This window comes from Bactrocera tryoni, chromosome 3 (assembly GCF_016617805.1).
Source record: "Bactrocera tryoni isolate S06 chromosome 3, CSIRO_BtryS06_freeze2, whole genome shotgun sequence".
Taxonomy (NCBI): Eukaryota; Metazoa; Arthropoda; class Insecta; order Diptera; family Tephritidae; genus Bactrocera; species Bactrocera tryoni.
Genome location: NC_052501.1, coordinates 57,775,507 through 57,800,947, shown reverse-complemented (window position 1 = coordinate 57,800,947; position 25,441 = coordinate 57,775,507). Strand labels below are relative to the sequence as shown.

At 36.5% G+C, this 25,441-nt stretch overlaps 1 protein-coding gene across 2 annotated transcripts in view; it reads right to left on the bottom strand.

The window, feature by feature from the left end:
- LOC120770914 (beta-glucuronidase) overlaps positions 1-25,441 on the bottom strand; it is a 70,909-nt gene that overhangs the window by 11,192 nt on the left and 34,276 nt on the right. Inside the window, exon 1 of one of the 2 annotated variants that reach the window (XM_040098606.1) lies at positions 22,637-22,888. The exons of the other annotated variant lie outside the window; for it this stretch is intronic. The gene's annotated coding sequence lies outside the window, so the exon portion shown is untranslated. Of the gene's footprint in view, positions 1-22,636; positions 22,889-25,441 lie in introns of those variants that run through there. 2 annotated transcript variants of the gene reach the window in all.

Genomic DNA, 25,441 nt, shown 5'->3' with positions numbered 1-25,441 from the left:
CTGTGTCACATATGCGTGATTATTTTGTATTATATGAACCATTGTTTTCTGAAAAATGGTAAACATTTTAATTTTTTTAAAAAATCCGGAAAAATTAAATAAAAAATAATTTTAAATAAATTATTATTTCAAAAATTATATTAATTTCGACTATTATATTATATTAATTTCGAAATATATGTACTTATCGCATTATTTCGTTATAATTTCCATGTTTGTAGCAATAGATTTCCTATGGCATATGCTTATGTATATTATTTCTTTGGCACATTTGTCTGTATGTTTACGAAAGCAAATACGAGCCACATATGTACATATGTACAAACATTCATAAGGGAATAACGAGAGCCGCACGCATGTTTTCGCATCTCCGTTGTCACGGGCAACCAAGGCCAAAGCTCACGTTTTGTCAAAGAGTCAATCTGTCGAAGCACTGACGCGACGACAAAGCGCCACAACATTGTGTTGTAGGCAGTGTTCTCATTTACTACTCCGTAGCAGCAAAATTTCTAAAATTATTGCTATGCTATCGCTACCGCTCTTTGCCGGGAGCCACAGCATAGCCTTAGCATAACAATGTAAAAGTATGTACTCTACTCTGCTCCGAGTTTTGTTAGGTAAAAAACTATAGCAGGAGCGGGAGCAAAAAATTAAATTCTGCGCTATGCTCTGGCGTAGCGGTAGCAAAAAATTGGGAGCGGTAGCACAGCAGAGCTAATGAAAATTTTCATGTGCTACAGATCCCGCATGTGTTTGTTGTTTTTTTTTATTTTTTGCTATTTTCTGTCATAATATTTGAATTAATTGAATAATTCAAACAAAAAAATGTTATGCAAATCATTTTGGCACTTGTTGCGTCAAGTGACTTTATAAATCTAAAATCAAATACTTTAAGAAATATATTAATAAAGTGAATTAGATAATAATTGAATAAATTATAAAATTTTTTTTTTATTATGTAAAATATTTACCATTTTTATATTACCAAAAACATCGTCTTTTCCAAATGTATTACAATACTCAATTACTATGAATTTTCGAAATTAATTTTAACTACATATACTTTCCCCCTTTTTATATACATTAGGGTGTTTTTTTTAATAGAACTATTATTTTTATTTAGTCCCGTCACGAAATTTCCCTGGAAATACCATAAAAAAATTCCCTGAAATTTTTAGCACTTAATATTAACATTAAGAACTGGACCAAGGCATGTAAAAATTTTCCATAGAAAATACACTACAATCCTGATTTTTTATCTTTAAATTCCTACAGATCAGAGGTATTTTATGGCATCGCTTTGACTTTAGACGCTATAGCTCTTGTCAGTTATACAAAAAAAATGCGAATTTCGTGGAAAAATGAGTTTTTTTTTCCACCTTGTTACGAAATTTTTGCCACATTCATTGTTCTAGTTTTTGTATCGTACACCCGACGAATTTAAATAAACAATCGTTTTATAGTAAAAGCAATCTTATGGTGGGTCTGATTTTCAATGGCATCACAAATTTTGATTGAATTTTCGTCGTTTCGAAGATCTCATAACCAAGACCCATCTCAGATGTTCACTAATATGACAAATGTTGCAAATGAATGGGAAGCAATTCTATGTATTACAGCTTAAAATCCTTGTAAATACTTTTAAAATATCGGAACTTTTTACCATGAGACCAATAAATATTACATTTTCTGTACTTTTCTTATGTTTTCACCTATAAAAATAGATACATACATATATGTCAACTCATAACAATAAAATTACAACAACAGTACACTACTATTTTTTACTTAAATTTAAAATCTGTCAGCGACTATTTTCTTGCTCTGTTTCTAGTAACAAAAAAAACTGGTTTCCATGACAACCAAATCCGATACAATTTTTGTTTCGTTCATCAAATTAATAATTTCTGAATTATGACAACTACTACATTTTATTTCGGTTTCAGTTCTGATTCCGACAACTATCAGCAGGAATAAAGAGATGTTAAACTTATTCCAGTGTGAGAGCGCCTCAAAATTTGCGTTTTTTATAACATTTTCCATTATGTACAGATTGAACAGAATTACAATTTTTGGGCATTTATCAACATTTAGTACGAAAAAAAATTACTAAATAGTGGTTATTTATTATATGGAGAAACTATTTCCATCTTTTTAAAGAATATTATAACAACTGACTTTTGTCCTTTCAATACCCAATAATAGGATTTAAGCTTGTTAGCTCTCAATCATTAAATGTTTTTTATCATTTTCCATTGAAAATAAAACTATGATGCTTAAAATTACAAAACGTTTCATCAAATACCTTTAAATTTCACGAATTTATTTAATTTTCATTGTTTTACATTTTTTATAGGTGGTCTTGAACGATGCAACAAATCCCTCCGTTTACATATTTTTTTGGTAAGATTTCAATCTGGCCATCGCTCGTTTCCAATTGCTAAACGTCAAAACCTCCTGAACTCGATCAACTGTCAAAGTTTAGGTCAGGGATAATGGGATGCCCAACTTATTTCAGTGTGAGAGCGCCTCAATATAAGCGTTTTTTATAGCATTTTCCATTGTGGCCACATCCAACAAAATAAGAATTTTTGGGCATTTAAATTAAAACGCCCAACGTTTATTACGATTGCAAATTATTATATATTGGACTTTTAATATATGGCGAAACCACTTAAATCTTTTTTTATGATTTTATGATATATTAAAACAACTGACTTTCGATCTTTCAATACTTAATAAGGTGAATTAAGCCTGTTAGTTGTCAATTAATGAATATTTTTAATCATTTGTAATAGAAAATGATTTCTATTATGCATCAAATTACAAAACGTTTCATGAAATATGTTTAAATTTCGCATTTTCTTTGATTTTCATTGTTTTAAATTTTTATTAACGATCTTGAACGGCGGAAACAAATTTCTCCGTTCACATATATTTTTCGTATAATTTCAATCTGGCCGTTCCAGTCATTCCAATTGCAAAACGTCAAAACCTACCCAATCCAGCCAACTGTCAAAGTTCGGTAGGTGAGCGGCTCTCACATTTCCAGTGACAGGAGAGTTGGGCATCCCATTATTCCTGGCAGGAATAAAGGGTTGTTAAACTTATTCCAGTGTGAGAGCGCCTCAAAATTAGCGTTTTTTATAACATTTTCCATTATGGCCAGATTTAACAAAATTACAATTTTTGGACATTTAAATTCAAACACCCAACATTTAGTATGAATAAAAATTACTATATAGCGGTTATTTATTATATGGAGAAACTATTTAAATCTTTTTAAAGAATATTATAACAACTGACTTTTGTCCTTTCAATACCCAATAATAGGATTTAAGCTTGTTAGGTCTCAATCATTAAATGTTTTTAATAATTTTCCATTGAAAATAAAACTATGATGCTTCAAATTACAAAACGTTTCATCAAATATCTTTAGATTTCACAAATTTATTTAATTTTCATTGTTTTACATTTTTTATAAGTGGTCTTGAACGATGCAACTAATCCCTCCGTTTACATATTTTTTTGGTAAGATTTCCAATTGCTAAACGTCAAAACCTACTGAACTCGATTAGCTGTCAAAGTTCAGTAGGTTTTGACGTTTAGCAATTGCTCTCTCACTTCCAGTGAGAGAGGAGTTAAACACCTCTTTATCTCTGACTATCAGATTCCACAACACTCCTGATAATGTAAATATTACATTTTTGTAGATTTTTAAACATTTTTTGGAGGCAAAGCTAAAAAAACTAAAAAGGGTGAAAGGAATATTATTATAATATATTAGATCTGAACGTTCTCTGAGCTGACACGGAGAGAAGTGAAGAGTGTTGTGTCCTTAGAGAAAGCTTTGATACATAGCAAGAGTTTCAAAAGGCCATAAGCATTTCCATCAGCAAAACCATTTTGAAGAAAGCATGGTCATTGAAGTATTGCTAATAAAAAATCATATACATATGTATGTAACTCCTTGGGTATTGGACAAAAATGCGTCGCTTTCGTAAATAAATATTAAAATATATCACCAGAGTTTTGAAAGTTTTGAAGCTTTATTCTCTGGCAAGCTTTTTGTTTAGTATCTTTGATATTAAAAGCCAGAAAATGATGCGGAAAAGATCAGAGACAGCGCTCAATGAAGAAAATTTATTTTTTCTGTCAAATATCGTTAAGTAGGTGTTATGATGTGGGAAAGTATGACAGCTGGTGGAGTAGGGGAATGTATTTTGAAAAAGAAAAATTTAAAGCAAAGTGCCGCGAAATCTGGTATAAGTAACGGATTTTGGTTTCAACAAGGCAACGACCTCAAACATGCAGCGGAAACTTTCAGGATGTGACTTCTTCAAATTCCTAATACAACTTTCAACACCTCTCTATTTTTAATTTTTTGATAAAAGCGTCCCCTGTCTATGTGGCATGATTAGTAATGTTAGCATCTTAGCTTATTAACAACAAGTACGAAAGGCCTAAATTCGGATGCAACCGAACATTTTATACTCTTGCAACTTCCAAGGATCAAAGGTTGGGAAACAGCTTTAAGTATAGGCAAACGTTGTTAGGAAATTGCTCAGGTTAATTTGATAAGATATTTTCAAGACATAAAACGACCTAATCGTCATAAGGCTTGTTAGAAAAACAAAATGGGAGTAATTCGTATATATGGTATAAGGCCAACCGGAATTGTGAAAATTTATAATAAAATGCTACCCGAGTTTCATTAAGGTACATAACCAATATGTTTATGTATAAAGAGTAAAGTCAGCCGAATATTTGAAAATCGTGATATTAGTTATATGGAGGCTATTGCAAGTTTTCACCGATTTCATGCATTTTAAGCACATAGATACATTGTTATTACAAAAACACTTTTCCTCTCATTTTCATGAAGATAATTAGGTAAATAGAGGCTAAGGGAAGTAGGCGAAGAGGTGGTCTGACCCTTATGACCACAACTTGGCAATGAGATCAGTTGCTTTATTCACTATTTTTAATTAGTTCATGATGAACCGAATTACGGTAATGAAAAGAAAAGATCATTGTAGGTTAGACTTACAAGTGACATTGATGTTGTTTTTCGGTTATGTTTCGTTATATTGCTGAGAACTTTTGACGTCATAAGACCAAGTCTTGTAATCAGCAATGATTTGAAATAGTGTTATAGAACTAATGAGTTTAATTTTAATAGCTTCCAAATGCAACAAAGAAATTCCTAATTCCATAGTATTCTAAGTATCAATTGAATTATGTGGGTTTTTTTCGACATAAGTGATTAGGTGGACATGTGTCTAGAAAGAGATTTTCTCATTCACATGTTAATTAAGCCATTTGTAGTGGGCCTCTGCATCAAAATGTATTAACCTTCAGGTCACTATCATCGTTTCTTAGCCATATCAATACCCCTTAGCACCTTCTATCATTGGCGCAACCCACTAGTTGCACCTTTAGCTTTATTTCAATCCTTTTCAACATAATATGCATCGCCAGATAATTGCCTCTATTGCCTAAAATTGGTCTATATGACGGACTTTATAAGGATGCTTTCCCGGTTTAGGAACAATGAAAACTTCAGTAGTTTTCCCAAGACTTGTCAGTCGGATTGATGAATTGAAAAGATAGTTGAGCTTTTTTTGAGCAACCATTTTTATGGAAACTTCTTTAATACTTCAACTCTAATTGAATCGAAACCAGGTGCTTTCTTAATTTTAAGCCTTTTGATTTAATTTTTCGTCATTAGAATATTATTCATAATTAGAACATTTGATTTTAAGGTTTTTAAAAATTTAACTGAATGAGAGATAGATATTATTTATTTAGAGTAAGAGTTATGTCACTTATTGTTGAACATTTTTTTTTAGACCTTCGTAAGATGTGGCACAGAGTGTACTACAAGTAGTTTAGTAACTGTTAGGTGTTTGTAACAACTAAAACGGGTCGGGGGTACACGTGTTTTTTGTATTGCAGAATATCAAAATGTCGTCAAGTGAAAACTTACGATAAATACTATATAAGTCAGGACAAACATTTTCTACGTGTTTCTGTGGGTCGTGCAAGCGAAAATGCTGCGTTCATTAGAGCAGAAGTACACGATTAAATTCTGTGTGAAACTAGGTCAATCTGCGACAGAGACATTTGATATGATCAGAAAAGGCCTACTCAGGTGTTGCTTTAGCAATAAGTGGTGTGTTTCGGTGGCACCAAGCCTTTTGGAACTGGCCTTCATGTGTGCAAAGTTTTGAACTTAGACCGTTTATCAAAATCTGTGATTCATGACGGAGCGCTTAAACATGCGCCAGGTGTGCGCAAATTGGAAGTTGCACCACGACAACGCCCCGGCTCACACCGCCTTTCTTGTGAACGGCTACCTAACCAAGGCCGGCATCCCAAAGCTTCCGCAGCCACTCTACAGCCCAGATGAGGCTCCCCTGACTTTTTTGTTTCCTTGCCTGAAAGGCAATCGTTTTGAGACGACAGAGGGGATCCAAGCAGCATTCACCTCGGCTCTCAAGACTATTCCGGAGAATGCCTACCGTGACGCCTTCAATGCTTGGAAATCGCGCTGGCAGCGTTGCATTCAGGCAGAAGGAGCCTATGAAAGTCTTTAAAGAATTGTACCAATTGGTTCAATAAATTTATTTAAATCGACTCAATTCTATTACTTTCCGGACAAACCCTGTATAAAAATTTCCTTTTGCCTCCTCCTATCTCAGGCCCATCTTAGTAAAAATTTAGTCCATTAAATTGCGGAAAAAGTATAGCATAATTATATTCTTGTCTGTCAAAATTATAAAAGAATCTTATTGGAACTGGAGATGGTGGTGTTTTCAAATCACAAGTAGCACAATTTTATATACATATATTTTGATAACGTTTGTTTGAATTTGCACTTCAACTTACTTATACTTATATTGCACTTAAATCGTGCTAGCTTTTAAATAATCTTAATAAGCAACCGTATGATTTAAGGCAGGCTTAGCAAACATTCTAATTGCGATATCTCTCTGCCACCACGAAACTACTGATTGTCCGATCACATTCTGCAACGAATTTTATTGACGAAGTCGAGCCAACAAATTCACCTATAAATACACAGTTACGCTTAACTACATACAAATGTATGTATGTCATGTTGGTAGGTAGATAATTGACAACATGAATTGGGAAAGCGACATACTGAATGCGAAAATATAAGTCTGGATCACATTTGAATTTTATCGGAGTCTTGGCACAGCGCGTAATTTTCGTTTTCACCTCTTTTTACCAATCTAATGTATTCTACTTCATGCAATTGAAATGCCAACTGTGTCCACCCAAGGTTCACAGTGGGAAGTTGTTAGCCGCACCTGGCCTAATTAGGAATATAATCTTTAGGTTCAGGTTTTTATTTAACTCCACCAGGTAACAATGGCGTAGATATGCCGGCTACCACTCGCACCGCTTACCGTAAATTTCAAAGCGATGGCACTCCAGTCCAATTTTCAAACGCATATCGATTGGAGTTTGTCTCTTAATTACAAACACTTGAGTAAAGAATTTTCACACTTTTTTGTAGTTTTAATAAAATTCTACATTTTGCAAGAGGTTTTTACGGCTATCGCTGATGAGCTATGTATATGCGTGTACCGCGTTCAAAGGCAGACTAATCATTTGGTTCAGTTGTGGCTTAACTGCACTTTCTCGCATGTCGTGGTTTTTCATTTAAAGTGGATGTAGTGCAGAGCCGCCAATTCTAGTATGAACTCAATCCAATCGACACTCACATTTTTATGCTGACCGTAACTTGGAGTACACAACTGCCCTAAAAATGCCTCCTCCACTGTGGTTGCCGACTGCAGCCACATGGCGGACTGAATAAATGATAAGCGATAAACAAATTACAAACACAGAGAGTAGTCTACTTTTTTTAATTGAATTAAATAAATTAATCGCATAGTTGGACCAGCATTAACTTTGAAACCAGTGGCCCCCTACATATGTCGGATATTACTTATTTAATTATATACATATACATATTTATATATACATATATTATATTAATATACATATATGTATAATTAGTTATGATTTTGTATGTGAGTGATTGAGTCTGAAAATGGGTACACTAAGGTCAACTTTAACTTCGATTTTTTTCCATACCTGCCACTATTTGAAGATCATTCCTTTTGATTAACCGACATACTACACATACATATATGTACATACATATGTAATTTCATCTACGTGGATGTTGAGACTATTGTTGATTAATTTACAGCCAAGTTCAATGTCGCTATATGTTGTATAAATTCATTTAATATATTGCCAATTCACGGGAAGTATTTGGGCTTGCTTTTGCTTCTTTCTTTTTTACATTAATTCGGTCCTTTAACAAAAAGAAACCTCTATTTTTGATATTAGCCGCAAGCTGACACCTGGGTTCGGGATTTTGCCTATTCCGTACTTACCGTCGGTATCAAACGAAATTTGTCGCAGTGGCACTGCCGACATCAGTTGTTATTTTTTGATTTGAACAGTTTTTTCATTTTCAGTTATAATTTTTCGTAAACAAAAGTCAAACGATTAAAAAAGTCTAGCTATGTATGAATAATACTATTGAACATTGATTCTAAGAAAATTTAAAATATGTATTTTAAATGAAATTTATTTTTTATTTACTACAAAATATCGAGACTGGCAACCCTATGTTATAAAAAAGCATTCAGCTGACTCGTTTCTACGGGAAAAATCCAAATATCACGGATATTTGTCGTTCAATGTGTGTGTCTTCATTTACACTGCGATCTCAAAAGATAGGTCATATCGGCTTATTCGGTCCACGGATTTGCGTCGGGCACTAACTGAAGCATAAAAAGTAAGAAAGAGGAAAGTTGTGTGTAACGGAAATAAAAACGGGTGAATACTTTCAGGCACTGCAAAACTTTATATTGCATAAGTAAGGAAAGTTTGGGTCGAACTGAACATTTTATACTCTTGCAACTTGCAGGAATCAAAGCCAGGGAAATTTCTTAAGGTGTAAAACGTCAACCAGAGGATCGGAATCCAAGCAATTCTATATATACTTATTTCTATATAGCTCATACACTGACCGACAAATTTGACATAAGATTTGTTAGAAGAACGTAAATCATTATACGTAGTACAAGTATATGGGAGTTGGAGTAGTATCGACCCGATTTTAACTATCAAATATTCATACCACACAATAACAAAATGTTTCCTGAGTTTCATTAAGATACCTCACATACAATCACCAATTATATATAAGTCGGATGTTCGAAAATACTAGTAATAGTTATATGGTGGGGGTAAGTTTTCGCTTGATTCTATCTATTTTAAGGACAAAGATAAATTGTTATGAGTAAAACATGCAATTTTCATTGAGACAACTCAAATATTGGCCGATATATCCAGCATAAAGTACCTGGAAGTTCGCATATATCTTTATTAGGTACATGGGGCTAAGGGAATTATTAGCCCGATTTAACCCATTTTTGGCATACAGACATACCATTGAGAGAGAAGGATTATTCCTGAATTTAAATTATATATCACACATTGACCGATATTTTCGGGCAAAATTCAACTATAGTGGTTCACATACTCGGTGCCTAGGGGCTTGAACAATTTCGATTGCATTTAAGAAATTTTTTACTTTAAAGGAATCATTAGTGCAAAATTTTATCGCGATATTGTTAATTACTTCTTGATTTTTATACTGGGAAGGGAAAGAATCAAATATAATTTAGAAATGTGCTATATGGGAAGTAGGCGTGGTTGTGTCCGATTTTACCCGTTTTCACACTGTCACATAGGAATATGAGGACAGAGCTACGTAATAAATTTAGTCGAAATCTATCCGAAGGGTCTCGAGATATGTGATTTCACCGAAAATTGGGCTTTTAGTAGTTTTGAACAGTACCGTTACAGGAAGAGCGACCGCTGAGCAAACAGACAGTCACTCAGATTTCAACGTTTCTCGTCATCCTGATCATTTATATGTATATGTTATGTTAGTATATACAAGTATAACCCCATATCCATCCCGCTTAGTTTTAAATGATAGGTACAAGCGTTAGGTGAACAAAACTATTGTACTCTTTAGCAACAGGAATTCAAGGTCTAGAGTAAATTTAGCCAAATTCAGATCTCAACTATATACTTGAAAAAAAAGGTCACTTAATTTCATTATAATATAGTATAAAGGAGTTCGGATAATTCAATTATCGCTTTCACGTATTTTAAGCATTACTCCTTAATCAAATGTATATCCAGTGATATACATTATGTTCACTTATTGTTCCAAAGACATCTTATACATATATTGACCGATATATACGGTATAAAGTCAATCGGAAATTTGAAATTCTTATATTAGGTAAATGGAGGCAACGCCAAATATTACCTGATTTTATTTTGGCATTACGACATGTCATGAGATTAATGAGAAACCCATATTTTCGCACAGTCAAAGAAGGTAATAAAAAGTTTTGCCTTTAGATGGAATAGTTATTATAGTTAGTATAATATGATTAAACATATTAGGGGTCATGCCCATTTTTAAAAAGTTTTCAGCTCATGCCTTTCCCCCACTATCCTCAAACTAGAAACTATAACTATATACTAGTAATTTCACTTGCGGAAGGTTTTCGTTCAACCTAATTTTGTGTGTTGAGCGATTACGCCTAAAAATCGCTGGCTCGAAATCGGATTTAGAGCCATAGTCTCTTAGGAAAAGTCGTTCAGGATGATCTGTAGAACATTTCCCGTATAAGGTATTTCCGCTTTTTTGTTCCCTGTAAATCAACTAACTAATGTACACTGATAGAATGGAGGTGGTACACAATTTCTTAATGCTCAATGGAAATCTATAGGAAAACGTTTGTAAAGGTTTGAGAAAAATCACAGTGCCTTCTTGATAAAATATAATTTTATTATTCAATGCAAGAAGTTACGAGTGAGATTGATACATCGACTATAGCGATATTCTAACATCGATACCATTTATGTGGTACATTTTAATTTCCACATCAAAGTTTACCTCAACATTCGCTAGAAATCGTTTTCATTTAATTTGTTTCTCTCGAAAGTTTCATGATATTTGAGAACAGTAAAAATACGACTTCTTTTATTCGATTTGCACTGATGAAACGGCAATCCGAAAAATCGGGTACAATTGCACAACTTTAAACAATGCTCTTAATCAATTCAAACTACTTGAATGTTGGTACGTTCAAAAATTAGTTATTGAAAATACGGGGTCAAACAAATTGAACCCTTTTCATTAATAAAATGATACATTATTTATGCTCAAGAAAACATTAACACATACATATGTATGTGCATAGCTTTGAGTATGTCACTAATTAAGTACACGAAATGCGGAGTTGAAGTTGAAGCAATTGTAATTGCAGTGAAATCAGATGTACAGATGCAGTGCCGGCTGCAATCCATAAGTACAGTGACATTTACAAATTGTGTATGTATGTATGTAACCATTTCGCAAGACAGAAGTTTGTGAATACGTATCCCTGTCCCTATAAAATATATTGATGACCATAAATTCATCAAATTGTCAGGTATGACTCTTAATTTATGTATCATAGCTGAAAGTTGTAACGATTAAAAATCAATCACAAATGAAAAATCATTTGCACAGTTAACTTATAAATGTGATTTCTTTAATAACATTAAAATTTTAATTTAAAAAAATATAACAACACACACAAATATAAGAAAAGGAATACTGGATAAAATTTAATAAAAAAGCTAAATAAAATAAAAATTAACTAAAAAATAGTTTTATTTGAAACTTTATATATAAAATTTATATATATATTTAATTTATATGTTTAACATAAAACGCAAGAGACATGTTCTACGGACGCATGCAAAACTTTTGGATAATCGGAAAGATAAGTACTATTCTTGGTATTTTACATCTCAAAACTTCTACGAACTCGTAATTTTTTTGTACTGAGGAACCCGCGTACCAAGTTTCATAAAGATATCTCAATTGTCGACTGGTGTGTTAGAATCTGCTATCTTTATCGATTGTCCAGTGAGAATTTCATAACATTTGTTATTGCGTTTTAAGTGTCAGTACGTTCGTGTTATCGGTGCGAAAATGAGCTTCGAACAAAGAGCCAACGTTAAATTTTGTTTTAAAATTGTTAAAACATTTACCGAAACGTTTCAATTGAAGAAACAAGTTTATGGCGATGATTGCCCGTAGCAGAGTGCACTAGTGGTTTCAACGTTATCTAAGTGGTCGTGAGGAATAAATGACGATTAACATGTGGGCCAATCAAAATCCGTGATCACCGGAAATTCCATCGAAACCGTGCGTGAATTCATCAAAAATCAGCCGAAATTATCATTGAAATTCATAGAAATCGATTTATCGCATTTTTACCGAACATTTGGTCTTACGCAAAGTGTTTGCACGGTTTGTTCCGCACAAATTGACTGACGACCAAAACAAAAAAAAACATTCGAAGGACGATTATTTGACCAAAAATCACATTTTAAACATTAACCACTCCCCGTAATCACCTGATATGGCACCGTGCGATTTCTTCCTTTTCGGAAAAATACATTTGCCCATGAAAGGAAAGCGTTACGCAGACGTAGAGGCCATTCAAAAGGCTTGCACCGGCATACTGGCCAACGAGCTAAAACACTCGTTCGACATGCTTATGGACCGTGCAAAAAGCTGTATTGAAGCAGAAGGAGACTATTTTGAATAAAATAAATAGATTTTGCGGAAAAAACTATTTGTTCTGTTTTTTTTAAAGTCCTATTTACTGTGGAACACACCTTGTAGAATAAAAATATAAATTGTTATACATAGAAAACAGAGAAAGAGCTTCTAAATATGGAATAGATAAAAAATATTAGTAAAAGTTAATAAAAAGTCATTAAATTTATGGCAGTTAGTTTATTTGTTTAGTTTTTGTAAGTATGATCTTATTGTAAAATTAAAATAGAAAAGTCAAAAATGGAATTTCTGATACCACTGTGCGTATGTACGTTCTATATGTTCTATAGGTTTCCACCTGCTAAAAAGGTTGTAGGCAATTAAAAGAAGTAAGGAAGGGCTAAGTTCGGGTGTCACCGAACATTTTATACTCTCGCATGATAAAGTGATAATCGAGATACTGTTATTAGCAACTTTTTTGCGAGAGAATAAAAATGATGCCCTCTGAATTACATGAAAATGTCTGAGAGATTTACCGATATTTTCGGTGAAAAATTAGGTTATGTTAGGTTAGGCACTGAGTTCTTCGTGTTCGATATCAGGGACCTTGAAAAGTTATAGTCCGATCACGACAATTTTTCCACAAGGGTTACCTCAGCTCAAATACCATATTTGTGTAAAGTTTTATTCCGCTATCATCATTGGTTCCTAATGTATATATTTAGTTTATCGGAGCTGGGAAGTATTGATCCGATTCAATCCATTTTTGACACACAGACGTACCATACCATAAGAGAAGAATTATCATTTAATTTCAGTTATATATATATGTATGTATATCACACTTTGGCCGATATTTTTTATCAAAAGTCATCTATAGGTATCGGTGTCTAAATATTCGGTACCTAGGAGCTTGAACACTTTTTTTGGGTATTTGGCCATAAGGTAATACACAAAAGACATTATTCGTGCAAAATGTTGTCCCGTTATATTAATTGCTAGAAACTGAACGATTCAAGTGGAATCTAAAATTGTGCTATATAGGAAGCAGTGGGGGGTTTTGTCGGACTTCGTCCATTTTCACAATGTGACATAAGTATGTAAAAGCTATTCATGTACTAAATTTTGTCGAAATCGGTTGGTCGGGTCCCGAGATATGAGATTTCACCAAAGAGAGAGCGTCCATCGGCTGATTTTCACACCGGTTCCCATAAAGACCTCTTATACCATTTCGGTGGTGGAATTTAATGTCTCCGGCGTATTTACGTACATATATATTATTGATTTTTACTAAAAGCGCAAAGTAGTTTTTAACAGTACCGTTAGCGGTGTTATCCTCTGATTTCATCCATTATCACTGTGTCGGTAAAAGTTCTTATAAGATTTCTACTCGGCAAATTTGGTTGTTGTATCTTTAGTGGTTTAGGAGATATGCATATTAAACTTGTTGGAGAGGCGGGGCCACGCTCACTTTCAAATAGTTTAATTAAAATCAATGCATCTAACTTTCCATCTCGAAAAATGCGCCCATAATTTTTATTAAACGGAAAAAATTAAAAATGACGACATTTATTACAAAATACGTCATTGCAATGTTTTTTTGTAATAAGATGGCTGAGCTCAGGTCACCAAGGGTGGCGAACTGTTGACGACCTAAGTTCTTAGGTTAGCTGCGAATACCCAATAAGCAGTCCCTGACCAAGAGCGACAGGAGAGGAGGGTTCGGCTTAAAAGACCTGAAGCATCCTACGAATCTCCGGTGACGAGGTGAATAGATGCCGCCTCAAAATAAGCATCCACAACCCCATAGAGGGTGGCCTCGAGGGATCACCTACCCACGAGAGGGAGGCAACATAGCGACGAGGGACGCTACAACGGAAATCGCAAGGAAAAGAAATCCCCAACTGTAAATGCTCGGCCGGGGAAACAGATGGCAGATTGCAAACCTGAGAAACACAGGTTAGCTGTAAATAACAAATACAGCCCCCGACGAAAGAGCACAGCACAGACGACAACGCAAGAAATCACGCAACGAAGTAGGACCACGATTTTGACACCCGATTTGGAAACGTTTGAACTTGGGCTGACGGCTGCGGCATTCTGTTACCTCAGTATGCAAGAGTGACGTCTTGCAGAAATGGCTTTCAGGGTAATGTCACAGGCGCCTCCGTCCCGTTAAAACTTTGGCAGGGCTTCAAGTACGTTCAATGCTACGTCGCCATTAGGTTGGCGGTACGGGCTCAGTTGATTTCAATCCTGACTAGTGCTATGGTCCTGGCTCTGAACACGAATTCCCATAAGGTTTCGTGTCAACCCCCGTGTGGCCTCCCTGCAATGCAAATATAACCACAGGGACCGAAAATGCAACTGTACAACCGAGCAAAGATAGCGGCTTGAAGCGGGGACCCTTACAAACATGAATAAAGAAAACAATGAAAAAAACACACCAGAACCAAAACAAAAAGGACGAATGGACGACGAATTAAATGACTTCAGAAGACAAAACAAAATTTTGCGTTCGCCGCCACAAATGGGAAATGAGAGGGCAATCCAAACGGTTTTCATAGAGGAAACCGCCTCATCTATGCCTGAATCAGCGGAAGCAAGCACGGAAACAAGTAATAGGACTCCGGCTATCTACCGAGGCCTACGAAATGGATACAACTCTCCAAGGCAAGAATTCATTAAGAAGATGAGAGCAGAAGAGGATGAAGCCCTTTTAAAGTGCCGCGTTACCCTGAAAAAGATGAAGTTGGCAATGCTGAGACAGAAGAATATAAGTTCCGATGTAAAAAATGGGATATCCGAGCTAGACGAACTCTTCGACATTATCGGTAGCCTGCGCCGAAACTGGATGAAGGCAGAAAAGGATACGAGACGCACGACCACAACTAGGTCCTTAGATGCATGCAACGAACACGACGATGTTTCAACGCCAGTAACAGCTCTTCCTAAACGAACGGCACCAAGTCCAATGGAACAGGAGTCAGAGAAAAGGGGGCGAGGACCCGGAAATACTGTGTGGCACGTAGTAAGAGGAAAAAAGATACAGCAAGCAAAACGACATCAAAACGAAGAGCAAACTCAAGGACAAACAGATGACAAGCTCCAGAAGCAAAAAACGGCACCCAGAACCAGAGTTCGGCCAGGAGCAGTGGTAATCAAACCTGCAGAAGGCCGCAGCTATGCCGAGGTGCTTCAAAACATACGGCAACACGTCATGACAGACCAAGGCAAAGTGGAAGTCCGGGCAATACGGAAAACAAAATCAGGTGCCCTGCTCCTAGAACTGAAGAAAGGAGAAAAACCGAGAGCAGAGCTCCGAAACGCTCTCATAAGCAAGCTTCTGTAAGCGAGCTAAAACAGAAAGCCACAATTGAGATCCGAGACCTCGACTCCTTATCCACCGCAGCAGAAATCACGACCTCCGTAAGACGTTTGCTAGAGCAAGCAAATGACGAAATCACAGTGACGACCAGCGCTCCAAATACGCGCATATGTGACGTTGACAGCCGATAGCGCAAACAGGGTACTAAACGAAGGACACATAAAAATAGGATGGATCAGCTGCAGAAGCCTATGAAGGAAGTTAAAAAATGCTACAGATGCTTCGGCTTCGGCCATTTACAATGGGAATGCAAAGGCCCCGACAGAAAAGGCCAAGGATTATGTATAAGATGTGGGAAACCCGGGCACAAGCTGAAAGACTGCAAAAACTTACCGTGCGGTTGCCTCTGCGTAGAACAGAAGTATACCCAAACAGATCACATCCCAGGGTCTCGGTAGTGTGAGTCGTATAGGGAAAAAACAAGAACACGAAGATCTTACAGTGTAACATGCACAGAAGCAAAACAGCTGACCACCTCCTGCCGCAGCTCATGCTAGAACTCGGAACCGAGTTAGCAATCATTAGCGAGCAATACAAAATAGCGCAAGATGGAACATGGCTAGAAGACACCACAGAAACAGCAGCAATATGGCTAACAGAAAGGAGTAGTTTCAAAAAAACAAATAGCGGGAGAGGAAATGGGTTTGTCTGGATGAAAAACGAAAGAATTATGATAATTAGCTGCTACCTGACACCGAGCGACAGAATTCCAAGCAAAGTTCGATACTATAGAGGATGCTGCACGACAAAGAAACCGTCACTTAATCATAGCCGGAGACTTCAACGCCAAGGCCATGGAATGGGGCACACCGACTACAAACTCAAGGGGCCGGAAAATTCTCGACATGGCGGCTAGATTAGGCCTTATCGTCGCCAATAGAGGATCCCAAACCACGTTCAGAAGACCAGGATGCAACGACACAACCCTTGATATCACGCTGGTGTCCGAAGGATTCGCAAACCAGCTGCGGGAGTGGAAAGTCTTGGAAGACTATACTGGTAGCGACCACCTATACATATCCTACCTCATAGGTCCAGAAAAAAAGAAGAGGAACACGTAAATGGAACGCTTCCAAGCTAGACTCAGGAAAGCTCCTTGCGGCCATAGATGCACAGCCAGGTTGATTGTCCAAGCAACTCTGAGCACCATTACTGAGGCATGTAAAGTAGCAATGCCCAAAATAAAAGGCGGACATCCAAAGAAAGCAATTTACTGGTGGACCAACGAAATCCGAAATCTTAGACAAACTTGTCTGTGCAAAAGGCGACGATACACAAGAGCTAGAAGAAGAGGAAGAAACGGAATAGAAGAGCATAGGGAATATAAAGCTGCGAAAAATGAGCTGAAAGACGCAATAACAAAGACAAAGAAAGATAAATGGGAAGAGCTACGTAACGATATAAACAAAATTCCGTGGGGTCTCGGATACAAGATCGTAATGAAAAAACTAGGAGCAAAACAGTCTACCCCTGAGTTAAACGCCGCAGCTATGGAGCACATCGTAAACACTCTGTTCCCAACCCATGACCTGGGAAGAGACCCACCAGAACATACACAAGAGAGCTCATGTCCGCCTTTCACCTTGGAGAAAATGAACACGGCCGCAAACACTTTAAAGACCAGAAAAGCCCCTGGGCCTGATGGGATACCAGCGGAAGTGTTAAAGCTAATCGCTATGGAACGACCGCACTTACTGCTATCCATATATAATGCATGTTTGAACGAGGGTATTTTCCCAGAAATATGGAAGAGGCAGCATCTGACCCTAATAAGCAAAGGCAAAGGAGACCCAGGAACACCATCAGCATACCGACCTTTACGCATGCTAGATACAGCAGGAACGCTATTAGAAAGACGATGCTGGAGGCCTATCAGAGCGACAACATGGCTTCAGACCAGGCAGGTCCACCATAGGAGCTGTGGAAGACGTCGTGCGCAGCGTGGAGGAAGCTCATCGAAAGAACAACTTCTCGAGGCCAATAGTCCTCCTCGCAACAATCCACATACGAAATGCATTCAATAGCGCAAAATGGGAAAATATGATCGACGCACTAGAAAGTCGCTTCAAAACGCCCCTCTACTTGATGAAAATGGTACGAAGCTATCTTAAAGACAGGAAACTACTATACGATACGAGTGATGGCCCACAAAGTAAGGAAATAACCTCTAGAGCAGCGCAGGGATCAATACTTGGACCAGATCTATGGAATGCCAGCTACGATGGAATCATAAACGTTGAAATGCTTGACGCCGTCATAACCGCGCGTAATACCGACATGGCCAGGCGTCGACTGACACAAGTTATGATACGAACACAGACATGGTTGGACTCACACGGCCTCAGCCTAGTTGCTAAAAAAACAGAACTGATCCTGTTCACTAGGAAACATATCCCGCTGGAGGTTAACATGCAAGTTCATTCAGAAACTATTAAAACGACGAAAACCCTAAAATACCTTGGAATAAGAATGGACAACAAATTGGCGTACTGGGCTCAAATCCAACATGCTGCAAAAAAGTCAGCAAATATAACCATGGCGCTATCAAGGCTCATGGCAAACATCGGAGGCCCACTTGCAAGTAGAAGGAAATAGCTTATGGACACAACACAGTCAGTGCTACTATACGGTAGCGAAATATGGGCCGATACATTAAATGTAGAACATAGACGAAAAGTGCTTGCTAAAGTGCAGAGAACAGCAGCCTTGAGAGTCGCCACGGCGTACCGCACTGTATCCGAATCCGCAGTGCTAGTGATAAGCGGCGTCATCCCAATAGACCTTCTTGCAAAGGAGAGAAGACAACTCTGGCTATGGAAGAAAGACGGAATAGAAATACACATGGCCACAAGACAACAGGCGAGAAAGCAAACTCTCGAACTCTGGCAAGATCGATGACAAGGGAGAGCAAAGGAAGATGGACCGCAAAACTGATCAAAGAAATAGAGAAGTGGCACAGTAGAAAACACGGCGAGGTAAATTACTATATAACACAGATGCTGTCCGGTCACGGGTATTTCCGAAAATACCTATACAACGTGGGAAAAGCAGAAAGCCCAGCATGTATTTACGGAGACGAACCACTAGACGATGCAAACCATACCATTTTCAAGTGCCAGCGGTGGAAAGAAGCACGGAAGACTGTACAAAACAAACTCGGAGAACTAAGTGCGGAAAATCTCTTAGAAAAAATGATATCTAGCAGTGAAAACTGGAAAATAATTGCCTCGTACGTGGAACATGTTCTACGCAGTAAGAAAAGAGACATGGACGCAGATTCCCAATAGAAGACGAGCCAAATAGCTTGATGCTGGCTACAAAATCGTAGGCATCCCTGGACGCAGGGAGAGTAGAAATAGACCTGTAATGGGTCCATCTTGGAAATCTTGCCCTGAAGTAATGCGAAAGCGGTCCCGGGGTAGGGGAAAACATTCCATGATAGAAGGGGGGAGTGTTTTAGTGGGTACACCACTCACGTAGGATGACGATCCCTATATGGTGCGAAGGCATTTAAAAAAAAAAAAATTTAAACCCTCCTTACGGCCTAAAAAAAAAATAAAAATGTTTTTTTGTAATTAATATAAACAATGTCAATTTTTAAATGTTAAAAATAGCTGTTTTATAAATCTACAGAACGGTTTAGATTAGTAAATAGATTAAATGTAATATAATCACTTCAAATGTTCGGTCGGAATATTGTCTCCCAAACATACTTACATTTACATTTGTGTTATACGGATAAGAATGGACTTTCGTTCTGAACACATTTTGTGATGTGAGTTCTGTTGAGACTGTGCGAAATAATAGGGGCACGAAATTTTACGTAATAATTTCTTTTAAAAATAGCACTAAGTAGATGAATATAATTATATATTGAACGAATAGCGAAATATTATAGTTTCATGATTCAAAATGAGCTGAGGACGGCATTATGGCGTTCAGCTTAGAGAACAAATAAAACATATTCATAAAAAGAGATTTTCGTCCCGAAAAATAGGCGAGACGTTGAAATACTTTAAGATAACGGTAGAAAACACAATAAAATACTTATCTGCTTATTGCAAAATTTTAAGAAAGTGATGTTATGTTATGCTGAAGCATACATCTTAACCGTTAAGCAATGGTTCTCAAATAACAACAATCCCTGGACATATGTACATATGTAAATCAAATTAACAATTTGAGGGAAGACATGCCAAATATAGGTTGAATCTTTGTCTCGTTGATGTCGGGTCGTCGTATGTATAATAAATGCTGAAATACTAAATAGTCAATATCAATTAAATAATCTTTAAAAAATTTATAATTAAACGCGAATTTAAACAGAAACTTAATTTTCGTAATTTATATTAAATGAGATAAGCGGTTGATATGGTTTCTTTGTTTTCCTTGTGAATAGAATTTAAGCGTATTCTTTTATTTTCAGATAGTAAGTATATTAAATATTTTCAAAATAAAAAAACTTACTCAGAAAAGCACGACTTAACCTAACAAATTAAATTTTGAATAAATTTATAAAAAAAAAATTTGAAAGTTCTAATAAAAATATATTTATTTACTTGTTTAGGTTGTGAAACTGATAATATTTATCACCACTGTCTTGCCTCGTTGTTCTAGTGCAATTATAATTAACAACAGTTAAGTCAATTTTGTGTGCTTTATTTAGATGTCAAATCAAACTAGTCGTCCTGTTATTATATTACGGCTGTTGTATATATGTATATACAGGATTTGTCCGGAAAGTAGTAGGACAAAGTCGATTTAAATAAATTAATTTAGAACCAATCGGTACAATTCTTTAAAAACTTTCAAAATAGGTTCCTTCTGCGTCGATGCCGCGCCGCCAGCGCGATTTCCAAGCATTGAAGGCGTCACGGTAGGCTTTCTCGGGAATAGTCTTGAGAGCCGAAAACGCTTGCGTTTCATCGCCCTTTTCAGGTAAGGAAACAAAAAAATTTCTGTCTTTACAAGAAAGCTGTCGTGGTGCAACTTCCAATTCGCGCACACCTTGCGCATGTTCAAGTGCTCCGACTCAATGTCATAAACCACAGATTTTTATAAATTTAACATCTGAGCAATTAAAGGAATACTTAGTCGACGATCTGAGTTTAAAACTTTCCGCACACGATGGCAGATCTCCCAACACGGTCTACATCAGCGACCTCTTCCCGGCCCTCCAAAAAGAGCCGGTCCCACCGAAAAACACTTCTTCCTAAAGCAACATCTGGGTAAGCTTTTTCTGAAATTTATCAAACGTCTCTGTCGCAGATTTACCAAGATTCACACAGAATTTAATCGTCTACCTCTGATCTAACGAGCACTGCATTCTCGGCTTGCATCACTCACAGAAACACGTCGCACGAAAATGTTTGTCTTGACTCTCCAGGTGCTCGGAGACAACTGACCAGCCGCTCGTTCGTTAGCAAGGAACGCTCCTAGTCGCGGCGGATGAAAATTAGTCCTATTACTTTCCGGACAAAGCCTGAATATAATAATATTGTTTGACTTTCTTTCACACGGTTTGTTATCAAGTGTCATTTGTCACTTAACCGTAAAATCGAATCTTAATAATCGTTTTTTGATCGACTTTAGACGGTAAAGGTTGACTTCGAAAAATCGATTAAGTAGCTTAACCGTGCGATTCTGTACTGTGATACAGTCTCAAGTTTCTAAATTTGAAATTTTAAGTTAGAGACAATTTTTGAGACTTTTTTTGAGACGATTTTGCTATTCTGTAAGTGACAGTCACAAAATCTATTACATTTCCTTATTCAGAGATGCTTTTACACTTTAACGAAAATAAATATGTCGATAACAAATATTAAACTTTCTATAACATAGTCAAAAAACCTAATTATCAATAAAAATAAAAATATATGTTCACTTTGTTTCATAATATTTACGAAGTTTATGTAAAACTGATTTATTTTTAACCTTTTCGTGTTTGAATTGCTTACAAAATATAAAAAAAAACACAATCGATTAATATCTATGATGATCTCTATTCAGTACATTCAAAATTACAGACAAGAGTTCTTTTTAGTTTTGTGACCTGCTAGTTATCAGGTCCCCAAAACGAAAGATAAAATTGGTGCTCATTGGTGATACAAACTTCGCGGCTGACTTATTATGCCCTGTACAGAGTATAAAAGAGCGTATATATGTATATAAATATATGCATACATTCGTGAATTTACACCTCGTTCTTATTTATTTCTTATTCTTTGCGTTAAACAAACAATTGTGTTCGTATTAACACTTTTGGTTTCCTCGACTCTGAAGCACGAGACTTGTGAACTGTGTATGACAAACGCAGAGAAAACAGTAGGTAATTGATTGGTGAAAATATACGCTAAACACGAGACGTTGTGAGACCTACTTTTCACAATGCCATGCGAAGGTAGAGGGACAGGGCCACCACACATTTTACTTTCCCTTATTATGAATGGCATAAGTCGCCAGTGGTTGCAATTAGTAAAGTACTAAATAATTTTTAAAAGGTTTTACAATTGAATTCCTTATGATGGTTATTTTTTTAAATAACCCTACATACGTACCTCAGTTGATTTTAAGGTCACTCACTCTCACATATTTACAGCATTGGTGAAATTGAAATTAATTGACTGAGTACTAAAGGAAACGATGTCCATTTGCACATGAATTGACAGTTACAGCACAATTGAACTTATTAAATACTCTTTTATTTTTTTTATTAATTATTGATCCTTTGTCTACACTTCTGTGTTAGTTTCACATTTCAATAGACTGTTTATACCATGACAATAATAGTTCACATCTCCAATCGTCCGCCTCCAAACATACTACTCGTACACTTACTCGCCACAAATCAACTGACCACAAGAATTCAACCGAACGATTTAGAAAGTCAGGCGTTGACGTCTTGTTAATTCATTGTACAGTGGGCAAAATTAACGATGAGAGTAGAAAACTGTCGTAAGTAGCTAGGTAAAGAAAATACCGTTTTAATAAATTTAAAACACGGTGTTTGTCTTAATTGTGCCCCAAAATTTCTGTGGTATCTTTAGAGTGCCAGTTAGCTTAATCAACTTAATTTTATAGTCATCAAAAATCAATTTGTACAAATTTTTTTAGTTTTCGTTTGTAATATCCATTGAATTAATTTTGTTTAGTGTATCGTAACGAGTTTGGGATCAGCACCGTTTTTCATCTGAAATCATATTTCATTAATACGCATACTTGTACTCTGTACATTTCAGCATGCTGTGAATCTTGTTACTTAAAATGTTTTATTTAACCTTATGCGCAGAAACCGTGAATGGATTTCAATTATATTTAGTATCATAGTATTAATTATGCCTATTTGTATAGTTCTATATTAGTTAATTATTTTTATACTCTGAACCGGGTATATAAAGTTTCCTGGAAGCTTATACACCGATCTGAAGTCCCTCAAGAAGCTGCTTTTTTGTTGGCACGGGCCAAGTCGGATGACTGTAGCATACAAGTATAGCTGTCATACAAATTGAACGACCGGAATCAAGTGCTTATAAGGAAAACTTTTACATTTGATGAGAGATATTCACCAAATTAGTGAGGAGTTACTATCTGAGGCAATGGTGCAATCTCCGAAGATATTTTTCAGATCCGATCACTGTAGCATATGACTGCTATACAAACTGAACGATCGGAATCATGTGTTTGTATGGACAACTATTTCATTAGTTGAGATATCTTCATAATATTAATATGGATTATCACCTAAGGCAATGCCACAATTTTCGAACAAATTCTGCAAGTCGGACTATTATAACATATAGGTGCCATATAAACTGAATATCAGAATCAAGTTCTTGTTAGGAATCTTTATGAAGGATATTATAGCCTCGGTGCAACCGAAGTTAAGGGTTTTATTGTTTCATGGGTGCTCGACATAGGTCTTGACCGATTTTATTCAGGGCAAGGTCTGGATTGATTGTCTTCATTAAGGCGTTAAACTTATTTCAGGAGGAGTACACCCTTCCGTGCAATTTTAATAAAATAACTAATAATTTTTTTATATGGGTGCTAAGAGAAGTATTCGCCCAATTTGATTAATTTTTGTCACTAGGACACATTCTTTTTCTTTACTGGCGTAGACACCAATTACGCTGTTATAGTCGAGATAAAAAAAGCGCGCTAGTCGTTTCTTCTTTTTCTATGTGGCGCCAATTTGAGATTCTACGCGAAGCCAGGTCATTTTCCATCTGGTCTTTCCAACGGATTGGAAGTCTTCCTCTTTCACTGTTTTTTCCATTCGGACGACATGACCTAGTCAGCGTAGCCGCTGTATTTTAATTCGCAGACCTACATACAAACATATGTAAATGCTGTCGTATATCTCATACAGCTCATAGTTCCATTGATGTTGTCATCGTCCTTGCCTCTGCACCATATAGCAGGGCGGGAATCATGAGTGACTTATAAAGAGGACTTTACTTCTCAATTGCATACTCAGTCCGAAGTAGTACCTTTTGGTAAGAGTTATTCTGCGTTGGATTTCGAGGCTGACATTATTGTTTTTGTTGATACTGGTTCAAAGATAGAAGAATTATCTACGGTATAAAGGCAGCTCCTTTTCATGCAGTCAAAAGCAGCTTTAAAATCTACGAAGAGGTGGTGTATGTCGATTCTCCTTTCACAGGTCTTTTCCAAAATTTGGCGCATGTTGATTTGCTAGGTCCAAAGCCACACTTATAAGATCTAACCAATTTGCTGACGGTGGGCTTTTATCTTTCACACAATACTCTCAATAGAATCTTTTACGCGATGTTGATGAGGGTTATCCCAAGGTAGTTGGCGCAGATTGTGGGATCCCACTTTTTGTGGATTTGGCAGAGCACACTTAAGTTCCAATCGTTGGGCATGCTTTCGTCCAACCATATTCCACATGGTCCTTATCAGTTCTTCGCCGCCGTGTTTGAATAGCTCGGCCGGCAATCCATTGGCCCCCGCTGCTTTATTGTTCTTCAAGCGGGTAATTGCTATTCGAACTTCTTCATGGTTGGGCAATGGAACGTCTGCTCCATCGTCATCGATCTGGCCACTTCCAAGTGAATGACAATTAATTCCTCACTTGCGTGAACTTCTACACATGACTCCATCCTCCACATTAGAACACATTAGTGTCAGGAAAAGATGCTCTCTGGATGTCTCTGGATAACAAGATAACATATCAACTGATATTGTCGGTAGATACTGAGGTTCACATATTCGACTGTATTAATATATAAGGATAATAATATACAGATATCTTGTCATGTAGATATTGTATAAGTAAGTGAACGTATTGTATGAAACAGATAACGTTCGAAATATTATTTAATTTTAAATAATAAAGTAAC